The sequence below is a fragment of the Gossypium hirsutum genome, chromosome A08 (assembly GCF_007990345.1).
Source record: "Gossypium hirsutum isolate 1008001.06 chromosome A08, Gossypium_hirsutum_v2.1, whole genome shotgun sequence".
In the NCBI taxonomy this organism is placed as follows: Eukaryota; Viridiplantae; Streptophyta; class Magnoliopsida; order Malvales; family Malvaceae; genus Gossypium; species Gossypium hirsutum.
Window position 1 is genome coordinate 112340540 of NC_053431.1, and position 12019 is coordinate 112352558.

Genomic DNA, 12019 nt, shown 5'->3' on the forward strand with positions numbered 1-12019 from the left:
CTTACTAACTTTTATATCACCCGAATCCAATGTCGAACCTGTATGGTCACGCATTCTATGTGGTAGATCTGGAAACTCCAACGCATCATCTATCGATATATTAACATTATGCATGTGGGCTGGAAGCGAGTATGCCCTGCATTGCAGATTTTCTTCTTCTTCATCTGAACACCCTTCAATGTCTTCAGGTTCGGATGGAATAGATTCCAGTTTAAAAAATAATACAACTTTTACATCATCAGGATCGAGCTTTCGAGGTGGTCCACATCGAACTCACCATCATCTGCAACGTACAAGGTCTCCTCGCCGGTGGATGTCGTAGGGAGTACATTATCCCTTCTTGTGGACGTTTTGTAACGTCCCCAATCATATGTGGCTTGTCAACCACTATAAGTTGATTTCATTCCCCAATACGTATTTCCAGCATCAAACATCGACCCATCAATGTACATGCCCCATCCACTAACCGAGCGTCGTACAGGAGTTGTGTTTTTCATACTGCCACCAAACACGAGCGCTTCTGTATTCTGCCTTCCACTAACGGAGTGTCGGTTAGGGGTTGTGTATTCCTCTTGAACAACAGTTGATGTTGAAGTTGCAAATGTTTTATTTGGTGATTAAAATTGAACATATAACTCAAGATAGGGTGATCTACTAGCGAGATGAGTCTGCACCATCGTCTCAAATCTACGAACACCTTTGATATCAAATAAGTCATATGTCACGGGATGAATCAAAGTACAAAATCGATACTTAATAGAAGAAACCCTACTTGGCGCCGTTTCGAAGATTTTGCGCTTAATTCTTTTACGAAATTTTGTAAAATCTATACTCTGGTTAAAAACCATTCGCGCTGTGTTCTCTGATAAAAAAACAATGTTGTTCTCGGTGTCACGGACCTCACCATCATAGTAAATAACAGTATTAATACGTTCACTCATCTTCAATTTCTATTTTGCCTAGCCTCTCTAATTTTTCTTAGTGTAACTTGTGCATCTTGATAATGAAATTTGCATTGTTTATAGCCTAAGGTCAATTATGAACTACTGTAGAAAAAAAACGTCCACGTGGGAGCTTTTTTCAAAAATTTTGCTGACATTGCATCCTGCTTGAAGCATCTTTGACACTGTTTGTTCAGAAACATCTTCTCAAAATTATTTTAGGAACTACTATTGAAAAAGAACGTTCACGTAGGAGCTTTTTCTATAAATTTGCTGACAGTGCATCCTGCTTAAATTATTTTTGACACTATTTTTTCAGAAACATCTTCTCAAAATTATTTTTTCATGAACTACTATTGAAAAAGAGCATCCATGTGGTAACTTTTTTCCGTAATTTTACTTACAGTGAATTCTGCTTGAAGCGTTTTTGACACTAATTGTTCAGAAACGTCTTCTCAAAATTATTTTTTCAGGAACTACTGTAGAAAAAGAGTGCCCACGTAGGAGCTTTTTTTGTATTTTTGCTGACAGTGCATCCTGTTTGAAGTGTTTTTATACTATTTGTTCAAAAACGTCTTCTCAAAATTATTTTTTCAAGGTAAAAATAGTCAATTTTGTTAAAAAAATAAACATAATGTTATTTTTAAAAAAACTAAGCCCTAATTTAATTAAATTTAACCTTAAACCCTAATTTAATTTATTTAAAACCCTAGAACCCTAATTTACTTAATTTTTTTAAAAACCATAAACCATAAACCATAAACCCTAAACCCTAATTTATTTAAAACCCTAAATTTATTTAAAATCCTAAAAACCCTAATTTACTTAATTTATTTAAAAACCATAAACCCTAATGTCGAAACCATTTTTTTTAAAAACGGGTCGACTTTTATTTTGAAAATGAAAACGAGCAGGGGAGTCACCACTAATCTTTTTTTACAAGGTGTGATCGGATCACCATATGTTTGATCGTTTTAATAAAACGTTTTGATTTATTAAAACAATAATTTTGGTCTACGAAATTTGAGAAAACGGGTTTGAGAGTTGGTTACGTACGAGGAAGGATTAGCACCCTCGTAACGCCCAAAATTCGTACCTAATTGATTAATTAATATCTTATCGTCGAAAATTGGAAACTCGAAAAGAATTTAAAAGACGATCTCTTCTTTATTGATGTTGATTTTTACAAAGAGTTTGCTTGAACAAATCGAAACGGATGCTAAAGACCTTCTTGTCCCGAAGTAATAAAATGTCACATCTAGTACGTTAGGGCACAACATTTTAAACCTTCAAAAGTAAGCTTGTCTTTTTATTTTCAAAACTCATGCGTTTTAATTTTAAAAGGATATTCGGTCATTTGGGTCATACGAGAAAAATCGAAACCCAATACATTATGGCATAATCTCTCGAATTTCCAAACACAGAATATTGCATTTATTAGAGAATTTTCTTTTTTACGAATTTGGGTGAAAATGAATGACATTTGTAATGATGTATGTTAAAATATTATAATAACAATGATGTAATTGCAAAGATGAATAATATTAAGACATAAGTCTCAATAATTAAAGCAATAAAACGAAAATTCCCGATATAAAAACAAACTAACATAACATAAAAATGTTTAAGAATTGATGAAATAATGAAACCATGTGTAAAAAGGAAACAAATAGATGAACAAATAGATGAATAAGCAAATTTTGGCAGTGAGAAAATATACGAATCAACAAATATTTATGAAGAAATTATTAACCTTACAAACTTTAATATGTACATAATAAGTATAGAATAATAATAAATAAATAAGTAAAATAAATATGCATAATATTAAATTTAGATTTTTAAAAAGTAAAAGTAATAAAAATAGTAAAGACGAGATAAAAATATAACAACGGTAATAATAATATATAAATTTATATTTCTAAAAGGTAATAAATAGATAAATAAATTACAAAAATCATACTAAAAGATAAAGCAAAATAAAAGAATATAATATATATATATAAAATGAATAAAATAAAAAAATGAATAGAATACATAATAAACGAAATATGTAAATAAAACATGAATACCAATAATAATAAATGAAAAGAAAATATAAATAATATCAAACTTAAATATTAAAGAGTAAAAAAATGATAAAATAAATCAAACAAATAACATAAAAAATAAACAAACAAATAAATAAGACAAATAAATGATTCTAAATTTAAATATTAAGAGATGGGTAAGAGAATAATAAAAAAATAAATATGATAAATCAAGTCTAAACATAAAAAAAACAAATAATGAATAAATAGAGAGATAAATATAATATATAAATATTATTTAAATTTGAGTATTTAAAAAGAAAAAAAATAAAAATTTAAATAATGAAATTAATCAAACCTGTACTAGATTGAAATCAAACAAAATTAAAAAGGAAAAAGTCAGAGTAAAAAATAAGATAATAGATTTATTTGAAACACGCAGATGAAATGGGGGATCAAATGGGAAATTATCCTCGTCCCCCAAAACGCACAGTTCTAACGTGGACTGAAGTGAAACAGAAATAAAATAAAATGGGTAAATTAAAAAATTAAAAAAACTGAATTAAAAACATTAAAAAAGTGGAAAGACCAAAAGGGTAAATAACCCTTTTGGCAAAAACGCGCGGATCCTCTAGACGGGTCGGGTCAACGTGCGGGTTATTGTTAAAACGATGTCGTTTGGCTCCTGAAGTTCAGGCCCAAAATTACGTTGTATCGATCTTAGTATAAATGATAAAAAAACCAGAAATAAAATCATTTCAGCAACTCTTTAAAAAAAACTCCAAAAATCCTCAAAAGTTCTCTCGCCCAACACATATCTCCGGCCCATGTTCGATCACCGGATCACCGTGGCGGCCTCCAGTTGCCAGCAATGGCGCCGCCGTCCACAGTGGCCGGGAAGCCCAAAATTTCTCCCTTTTTCCCTCTTGAACTCTAGATTCCGAATCTAGGGTTAGTTTTCCCAGAAAATGGCCTAAAAATGCCTAAATCGGGAAGGATTCTTTGTTCGACGACAGACGACCCAGGTGAACCCCAAAACCCTTTTTTTTAATTCTCTTTTTTTTCGTATGTAAAAAGGGAAGGATTTTAAGAAGAAGAGTATATAGAAAATAACCTTCAAACTTTTGTATCTTTTTGTTTTCGAATCTGTTGTTTTTTTTTTTTAAAAAATCCCCCTAAAATACATTCGTTTGTGGTGGCTTTATAGCTGAATGAGATACAATATTATGCCTTTTGCTTTTGTTTGTTGGTTTCTCTGTTGCTATCTTCGTACTGCTTCTGTCGTTTCTTCTTGCATTGTTTGCAGGTGTCAGGAGAGTCAACGGGGCAGGGGGCTTGGCTATTTTGGTGAAAAGGAGCCACCTCGGGCGGTGGACGTGCTGACAAGGCACGTAGGGGTGCGGCGTCTTTAGGGTGAGCTAGGGTTTCTAAGTCTAATTTTCTATTTAGGTTTCGGGCCAATGGGCCTTTTCTGTATTTGGGTTAAGGTTGGGTTAATTTTAGGTCAGGGTTTGGGTTTATTTGGGTCAAAGTTTGTTTGGGCTACTAAACTTTGTAAATGGACTTTGGACTATTTAATTATTTTGGTTTTGGTTTTGTTTCCTTAATTTGGGCCAGGGCCGGGCAAAATAGGCCTATTACACCTAATTTAAATAATTTTTATAAAATAACACTAAATCCTTATTTATTTTTAAAATCTACTAAAACTTTAAATCCTAACTTGTTTAACAAAAACCTAAACACTAAACCCTAACTTATTTTAGTAAAACTCTAACCCTGAAAACCCTAATGACTAAACATGCAAATATCCCAAACATATAAAAACACGGAGCAAAGCACGCCCTTGGGGGAGCTTTTTTGCCACGTCAGCAAAACGCTTCCACGTAAGAGCATTTTTGGCTAACGTGGCAAAAAGCGCTTCCCCAGGGCGTGCTTTGCTGGCATTTCCCCTCTTAAATACGGCCACGTAGGCGCTTTTGCAAAAAGCGGCCCTTTTCAGTAAATAATTGTGTAATCAGCTCCTTTCCGTAAATATACTTGGAAATGAGCCTTTTTAGGTAAATTAGTCGGAAGAATGAATGCTCTTAGTGGATTTAGAACCTAAATAAGTTAAGAGGCATATCAAGAATCCAATAATTTAGATTTAAAATTGAATAATTTTATGGTTAGGTTGTTTTTTTATCTGTATTTTAAAGATTTATTTATAAATTTTTAAAAAATTGTCTCATTTTAAAAAATATTATATTTTTATCTAAATAATTTTATCGAATTTATATATATTTTTTCGGTAGATATCAAAATTTTATACTTAGACTAATTTAATTAATTGAGTTGGGATCTTTTATATTTGGGTATTTAATTTTATATGTAAAACATTTTAATATATATTTATCTAAATAAATTCATTGAAAATTATATTTAGATTAATTTAATTAATTGAGTTGGACTACTTAATATTCTTGTATTTAATTTTATATTTAGATAATTAATTGGATAGTTTAATTGAGTTGGGTTATTTATTGAAATTAATTAATTGATTATTTTATATTTAATTAATTAATTAATTTTATTGAGTTATTTTGTATTTGGGTATTTAGTTTTATATGTGAATAATATAATTGGGTTGGGTAATTTTTCTTTTTTTTTTATTAACCTTATTATAAGTTCTTTATCTAGGTTTTTTGAAACAATATTTAGAATTAATTATTAATAGTTTCTCTTAAACTTTCAAATAGGAGGATAATGTGTTTTAACGCACTCGAACCTGCATCTTTCTGCACTGAAAATAATGCCGATATCAATTGAGCTAAAACTCAATCAGCAGATTAGGTAATTTTATATTTGTATGTCTTGTAGAAAAAAAAAACCAGAAACTAGCAGACTGTTATATGTGTCACAATTAAACTACTAAACTATAGGATTTTCATAGTAAACCACAGAAGGCTCCTTATTAAGTCCTTTCTTTGCCAAAAGATGAGCTGCACAATTTGGATTACGATTGATACTCTGGAAACGGAGTTACGGACCTTCCGACTATGGCTAAAAAGGAGGCTAATATGTCTGATCAGAACTTCACTATTCGTATCTCCTATCTACTTCACTAAAACTTCTACGAGCTCTGCTTTATCACATGCTACCACGACCCTGCGATAACCAATGCTCCATGCTTTATGCAGACCCTCATATATTGCCCAACCTTCTACTTGGAGAACTCAACATATGCTCAAATTCCGTGACAATCCTCATATCCATTTCCCATTTGCATCTCGAATTATGCCCCTAGTTGCCGAGCTTCCATTGACTCTCGACACTGCACCATCAGTAGCCAACCGCCTCCCTTGCTTATATGCAACAACCTTTATCCGTATTGCCTGCTCTTCTTGCCATCAGATATACTACCAGTCCACGCAAGGCTGACACTAAGAATGTTCCTGCTACATAAATTATCCTTGTTAAAAATAAATTTATTCAATTTTTCCATAGTAACCAGCAACACTTCAATCTCCCGACATCAATTTGATTCTGTCTATGTTCTCAATATTCCAATGAATCCAGACTTAATCGGTCCATTCAATTTATTCGATTTGGATATTTAAAACAAAAAACAAACCGAAAATGATAATGAAAACCAAATTATTTCAATATATTCAATTTAGTTTTCTTGATTTATTCAGTTTAGCTGATAAAACGGGTGCAGCAGGTGAAATAGAGGAATTTTTATTTTTATTTTTATTTTTTAAAATATGTAATTGAAAATAGACCATTTAAGCTAGAGGCTGGTCGAATTCAAAAAGCAGAATAAAAGATTGAAACTTTATTGAGCTTGTTTGATATTTACCCAATTCAAAATGGAAATGGGCCTTTCCCCAGTATCCCTTTGAATCACCCAAATTTGGTCATCTTCAGAATTTTTTTTGAAGAGGAGCCCAGGCCCAGCCTTTTTTAATGTAATTCTGTATAAAAAAAGGTTGAATCCCCCCGAGGCATATTTTATAATAAAGGGATGGAACTTCAGGTAAAACCCTAAATTTCTGATTTATTTTTCGTGGTTAGTATTTTCCCATTTCTACTTGATTTTTTATAAAGTGTTATTTCTCTTCATAAGTAGAGAGAAAATCATAGCATTAGCAGCCAAAAAGTAAGTTGAGAGAAATGAGGTTTGAATAATGTTTTGCTAAAACACCAGCAAGCTCAAAAGGGCTAACAAAGTATGGTTCTTTAATTTCTAGCTGCAGAGTTTAATGGAGACGGTGTGATCGTATTTAACAGTTAAAGAGGTTGTTAAAGAGAGGGGCAGGGGGCTTCCCATGCAGATGAAGATAAGAGAAAGATAATGATTACTGACTTTGTTAGAGCGTAGAGTGGGTGACCTGGGAATATGAGCCCACCCCATGCACTGACCTTGACCATTCCTTAAAACTCACCTTCCCATGCACGCATTTCACTTGCTGCATCTCTTCATTACTTTTTCTTCTTTTATTTTACTCTTAAAATCTTAATTAAACGACCCCACCACCATTCATGTACCTCATCTCTTAACTTTTTAACTATCAGAATCTTGGTCGAAAATAAGGGGAAAAAAAAGAAAGAAAAAAAAGGTTTTCATTTCATCAAACAAAAGAACGAAAAAGACGGTGTTGCAGATGATGAGGGGCTATAAATGAAATAGGTAGGCCTAGGGGGGACATTGAATTCATGGTTGATGGATTTTTCTTCGTTGGATTTATGTATCAACGTTTATTATGTATGACCCAAAGGGGAAGAGATTAAAAGATCAGTGGGGGAAGGGGGACCTAGCTAATTTAAAACCATCTCCAAGCCCTATAAATGGTGCTGGTCTCTTAGCTGGCTGGCTTTTACGGATTTTGGGTGGGGTCGTAGACAGGGCAAAAGCTGAAAGGATAATGTACCAGCACTGAACCCAGCAGTCACCTGTCAGTAGTAACAAGTTGAGCAAACAAAGATCTCTCTCAACATATATGCATAGACTCATCACTGTCTGCTTGCAACCTACTCTTTTTTCCATCTGCACTCTCTACTGTACTGATGCGCGTATGGATCCATCCAGCATCTGCGGTTCAGTAATTTTTTTACTTCAACTAAATTATTTGTATTTACCTTTTAACAACTTTAAATGAAGTGACATCTGATACACTGAAAACCATCATGCATGGAACTTAGATGTATGAAGCCTATGTTTTTAAGCTCCACTGCATGCTGTATATATAGAAATTTGTACTTTCAAATTTTCCTTGCTGCAGTATAGTTGATAAAACACAAACAAGATAAAGAGATAAACCAGGGGATCATGTATTTGTATGAAAGTAGGTGCTACCGACTCCTCGAACATCGATGCATCGATAGCTTCAGCCAATTGATAAGGGAAGTGAAGTGGTCCAACACTAGTATCTCTAAAATTATTTCAGTATCGTACATACTGCATACATACTATATTTATCAATAAATATCATCACTCTTCAGCAAATTTTCACTGGTGTCCGGACTAAATCAAGACTCAAATTCGATAGCAAGGACATTGAACTCCTTAACCAACATGTGTTTTTCTTATTCTTTCGTTTTCTTCTAAATCCTAAGCCTTATTTTTTTTTCCATAATTAATCAAGATATATGTATTTTTATGATCCAGCAATAAATGGTACAAGTGCTTCTTCAGCAGTTCCACCATCACATGGCTAGCTAAGCTTAACCCAAAATTCAATTTCTGGCCACGAGTTCGTGTGGGTCACTGTTCACCTCACTCTCGAATCCAATGGACCACAATGTATATATATACGAGAAATAAATTACCATGTATTATATGGTTAAAAAAGCATGACCCCATATTAGTACGGTTTGGCAGAGAAATACACGTTCAATGATAGTTGGAGTTTAAAGTTCTTACAAGATAACACAAGTTTTATTGAGGTGACAAAGAGAGCACAGGTTGGATCAGAAAAACTAGAAAATGACAAGGAAGAAATGGGGTGTTTTTTTTTTTTTTTCTTATCTTATCTGACTTATGGGAATGTTTGTTACTATGGTTTACAATTTGGGAAAATTGAAGTGAAAGGTGGGTATAGATGATATCTGTGTGCGATGCAGCTTTGAAAGAAGTAGGGTTGCATTTGCAGGCCTGAAAGAGTTCATCACAAACGACATTAACCTACAATTAAATTACTGTTTTTATTATGGAACCCATCAATACAAAAATTTAGCATAAGAAACAAACTGAAAAAAAAACAAAGCTCTAAGAGATAAAAACACATGTTTGATATAGCTTAACTAAAACATGGTTGGTCGTTAAGGTGGGTATTTTAGGTGGTTGATTTTAACAATTTTTTATTGACAAAATATGCTTCACTTTTAATGGTTGAGTGATATTATGGAAAATAAAAGGTTTAAATGTGCCTTCACTCCTTGTACTATTCAGGCTTTTGAGATTTAGTCCCTCTGTTAATTGATAACTCTACTGTTGCTAGATTTTCATTATAAAAATTTAGTCCCAATTGAAGCCTGCATCGCTAAAGGGTAATTAGTAGTAGCCCAAAAAATAGGAAAGTTTGTTGAGGTTTTAGCTATAGATTTATTTCAGTACCATGTGACATTAACATGAAGTTAATTTTACAAACTGAATAAATTGGAATACATCAATGAGGTACCATAAATATTTATGGATTGGGTTTTCTTTTGTTACATAAAAAATTATTTATGGATTCCACCAAAAAAAAATTATTTATGGATTAGTTGATTGTCTATTTAATGAATTTGAAATTTTTATTTTTTTAATAATTTTCAAATATTAAAGCACATTGATAATGAAATAATGTGGGCATTTCATTATCAAAAGTTCATATAATCTCAGAATAATAATTCTAAAGTTTATTTTATTATTATATGTATGAGTTTTCGAAGTAAAAGAATTTGGAAGCTAAGGACTACAATAAGAAAAGGAGCTTAATTATTTTTTTTCTAGGGATTCTAAATTGAAAATAGAAATTTATATAAAATATAATATAAATTAGTGCTAAAGTTAATTAAATATTAACATTTTTTCCGCCAAAAAATTTAAAAACTTTTTTTTATACAAAATAAATTACACATGTCTCATGAAAACATCATGCATTATACAATATTTAAAAGTCATATATATAAGTAGGCATGCTTGACTGTTTTTATGTAGCAGCAGAGGATAGAGAAGAAATACAAGGAAATCGTAATACAATTTTATACCAAAATTTCAACATTTAGGATTCAGTTCTCACACAATTGCACATTGATTGGACATGGTAACCTTGTAATTCTAATTTCATTTATATCTAAAGAGTTTGATTGAACTAGTATTATTATTTAATCTAATTTTAATTTAATTATAAAATTACTAAAAATTATTATTTTTATAATTTTTATCTTTCTATAAATCTTTTTTAAAAATATATACACATGATGATATTTAAACCTAAAACATCACGATATTCATTCCTTAATCTTATCATTTCAATCAAAACTATATTAAGTTTTTATGTATTTTTTTTATAAATTTGTTATTTCATCATCATACAATTATAATTTAGTTATTGTAAAGTAATTGATTAAGTTTGATCTTATTTGATTTAGTGATATCAACTTAATAATAAAATCTTATATTATTATAAAATAATTAACTGAATTTGATGTCACCTACCCAATAATAAAATTATTAAAAAAATTTATTATAATAAGTTTATCAAATTAGAATAAATATGAATTTACTCTTAAATAAACACACAAAATATTATTTCCCCTTTGGTCCATATTAGTAAAGAACTACCACTAAAAATGCCATTTACTTAGAAAAAATATTGTTTACTATAATTGCTTTAAATAAATATTGTTATTAAAAAATTGTTTTCTCATTATGCATTCTAGTTTTTAACAATACCATCATTTACTTTTGAAAAGGAAAAAAAAAATTCTAGCTTAACAGTGCTTATCTTTTGCCATAATTTAGAGTTTGTATTGATAAATGTTGAGCATAATAGTAAAGTATATTGTATTTCAAAGAGAAGGTCGGTTCAAATTTTGAAGTCGACATTGTTAGTAGGGATAATTACGAATCTTAAATATGAACCGTAAAACGAACGTAATAATACAAAAAAAATATATAGAGAATTTTTCTATGATGCTTTTCCAATGGAATGAAACAATTAAGTAAAATTTTCACTTTGAATAATGTCTAGATAGAAACGTTAAATTTTAATATTTTTGGATACCTAAAAATATACATGAATATAATATATTTAATAGATACTCGATAGTATAATAAATGATTCATTTAGAATTGATATACGTAATCTATCTGTATTTAAGATTTACTTATATTATTAGATCGAGCTTTAATTTAATTGGCATCTTTTTTATTATAATAATTAGGAGGACAGGGTTCGGAGTAAAAATTTTCTCCTGGGATAATACCTTCTATTGTTGAGGGATTGGATCGGTATCTCCGAAAACTACATTCCAAAAACTTGTCCCGAAAGAACCGATCCCCTTAACAATTATGCTTATGAGCATTTTTTTTATTTAAGTATAAAAAAAGATTAAATTGTTGCGTATATAACTAATCATTTTAAATTCACGATAAGTTAATTGAAAGAGAATGGAATTTTTGAAGCATTTGTCTACAATGAATGATTTTGATATCATCTTATTTTATATGTTATATTTTTATTTTAATAATTAAAATTCAATTTGGCAAATTTAATTATAAAAAAGAATCCTTAAATGATTGGTTTAAGACAAAGATGAATGTTGTTTTCCTTTGCCCCAACATTTGCTTTTCGCAATATTAATATAAAGTACATTTTGTAGCTTAGTTAAGCATGGATCTATTCTTTGATGAAAACAGAAAAACAGTTTTTATATACATGACCTAGCATGTAATTGTAAACCTAATGCATACAAAAGGAGAAAATGATAACATTAATGTGGAAGTCACCTGATGAGGTTAAATATAAAAGAAAAGGGTAGCTAGCCATCCTTAATATTAATGCAATTTAAGTTTCATAGAAT